Source organism: Arachis hypogaea, chromosome 10 (assembly GCF_003086295.3).
Source record: "Arachis hypogaea cultivar Tifrunner chromosome 10, arahy.Tifrunner.gnm2.J5K5, whole genome shotgun sequence".
Taxonomy (NCBI): Eukaryota; Viridiplantae; Streptophyta; class Magnoliopsida; order Fabales; family Fabaceae; genus Arachis; species Arachis hypogaea.
The window spans coordinates 110,955,834-110,958,670 of record NC_092045.1 but is presented as its reverse complement, the minus strand read 5'-3'; the positions used below and the strand labels follow the sequence as shown (position 1 = coordinate 110,958,670).

General features: G+C 29.6%; 1 long non-coding RNA gene across 1 annotated transcript; it reads right to left on the bottom strand.

The window, feature by feature from the left end:
- Window positions 1-712: 712 nt before the first annotated feature.
- On the bottom strand, window positions 713-1,523 carry LOC140175528 (uncharacterized). The gene is made up of 2 exons (XR_011866358.1): window positions 1,230-1,523; window positions 713-1,018 (listed from the first exon to the last, which is right to left on the bottom strand). It is a non-coding gene; the product is annotated as an uncharacterized lncRNA (long non-coding RNA).
- Window positions 1,524-2,837: the final 1,314 nt, after the last annotated feature.

The window sequence follows — 2,837 nt, the reverse complement described above, 5'->3', positions numbered from 1 at the left end:
TTCTTCTTTTATAATGTTTATATAGTTCACCAACTTTTTTATTTTTTTATTTATATTGACAGAAAAAAAAAACATTTAAATATAGAATTTTATGTATACGGCATTACTACTTAAAACTTGTTGCCATTAATAATTCATTCAATTCCTACTAATTACTTAATAAAAAATATTAAAAAATTTGAATAATATGAAAAGTTAATTAGAAATTTATAGCATAGATGATACGTTTAATTCTGTCGTGTGAAAAAACAATTAGACATTTTAAACTTGTTTTTTTTAGATATTTAGTTCATACTCGACCCAAATTTAAAAGTAAAATTTTTTATTTGTAAATCATTCATTCGACATTGACATTAAAGACAACTACAAAATCATACTAAAAGTACCATAAAATCTAACATCCAAGACACACCTAATAAACCTCAAACAAAAGACATGAGAAATTGTTATATAATAGTCTTTGTTATGCTCCCATTCAACCATGAGTTTTTCAACATGTCTCCCTTCCCATTGCTATGTGTTTGTTTCCTTCACCCCTCTGTCTTCAAGAACAAATTGGCTAATCCAGTTAGGCTCTTGATTTTACTTGTGTTAGTTCTCCTATGGTGCACCTTGCCTTGCGGTTTATACTCTTTTATAATACATTCATTTTTATTTACTCTCGTTTCAATACACCACTAATTCACAATGATTTTAATTTGTTCCCACAAACTTGACCATGTAACGTCTTTATTATATCAAATAATTTTTTATTGCTACTAATCCACACAATTCATATAATAGTAAAAAAAAATCAATTAATCTACCTTCTTTTACTCATGTTATACACTCATTGATTGACCCGTTAGGTCCAACCCAGGTAACATTAGCCTCACTCATAACCCCATCGAGAATCTAGAAATATATTGACAATATAAAAGTATATGTGCTACTGTTTCAACCATAGTTATCAGAACCGGACCCGGATCGATCAACCATAACAGAAAAGCACCACCAGATAACCCTGTAGCTCAAAATCCTGTGTGAATTACAAAACTAATTAATGATAATAAGCACATTCCTAATTCCAAATTTCAATAAGAAAGCATCGATTATCAAGTTATATACAACAAAAGCAAACCAGCTTGAGTCAGAAATCTGGCTTGTTAACCCTAGATACCAATGCTACTACATGACTATACAGAATTAAATTCCAGTTTTCAGTTTACGAAATTAAGAAGGTAGGGTACCGGCATAGCTGTTGGTGACATCGACGGTGCCCTTGAGGGTGGAGTCGAGAAGAACGCCGACGACGCGTTTGCGAGTGTCTTTGGCGACTCTGTTGTAGTTGTCGACGATGCTCAGCAGCACCAGTGGGTGCACTATAACCTTCTCTATGGATTCTTCCCTCTTTCTTTCTCAGTTTGATTTTCTTCTTCGACTTTTCTTTTCTTTCCTTCTCACTTCTCAGTCTTTTGCTTGGGCACAATGCAACCGTCTTTTGCTTTTTCTTTTTTGAACCTATTTCTACTTTCGTGTTGGATACGAAGACTCAAACTGGAGCTTTGCTTTTCAATACTACTATGGGCTTTGGCTCGTCTATATAATGGGCTACGGCCCAAAATTCAAAAGTAGCTATTTAGTATACTTGGGCTAATGAATCCAAAAAAGTATACTTGGGCTAAATAATCATCTCACCTGCTAAATAAAACAAATTGTACAACGCATTACCAAAAAGGGTAACAAAGCCAATCATTTTTCTTTAGTATTTATAGGCTAATAATAATATATATAATAAGAAAGTTCACATGAAAATGTTCTAAACTAACAACCATACACTAGTTCATATGTCTAATATTAATTTTATTTATATGTAATTTTTTTTTAGATTAGACCCATTAAATTAAAGGCTAATAATTTATATAAATTATCTATATATCGTATTAAAGTAATAAGCTAATGAAATTTATATATAATTTATTTAAATTTAAATAATATGCAATATTAAACCCTAATTTTTATTTTTTAATAAATATTGTATTATAATTTTATATATTTATTTAATTATTACCGGATTAAATGGTTCGATTACTGACCCATCAGTTAAACCACTAACCCAGTGACCTAGTAACTTCACCGAGTTGATTGCCGATTCGATTCTGATAACTATGGTTTCAATATATTGACAGTATAACATTAGTCAATCCAAAAAAATATTTTGAACTTGAATGAAATCAAGAAACAGAGAAAATAGAATTTAAAAAAAATCTCAAAATTATTCACCGAAATATATTATTTAATTTTACACACTAAAGACTCTTGCTTTATATATGCCACTTAGTAGCTAAGAAACTAATTGACTAAGAAAATAGGTTATAACAGAATTTCTGTTGAAGAAAAAAAAGATTTCTACTATTGTTTATACATTAATAGAACTTATTTGTAAATGTATCTTAGCTAATAACTAGTGACTTTTGATACAAAGAAGAATAAATGACGAGCAGCAATTTGTTATCAAGAGCAAGCTAATTGTTGCTAATAAAATTTGTTATAAATAATATTCTAATGTATTAAGAAAGAGAAAGTACGAGAAGTTAATGGAATATTTACATAATATGTACAATGGAGGTTTATGGAATATCAGAGATATAACCATTAGTGTTACCTTTTCCCATCAGCTGAAGTTTTTGAGATGAATGGTATCATGACATGGTATTAAAGCGCTAGATTCGAAAGGTAAGAGTTCGATCCTTGGTGAACCCAAAATCAGTTTAATACTTGAATTGTCTCCCTAGCGGGATTCAAAAAAAAATTATAACATTTATGATTTTATTATAAATTCTTTATATTTTAAAAAA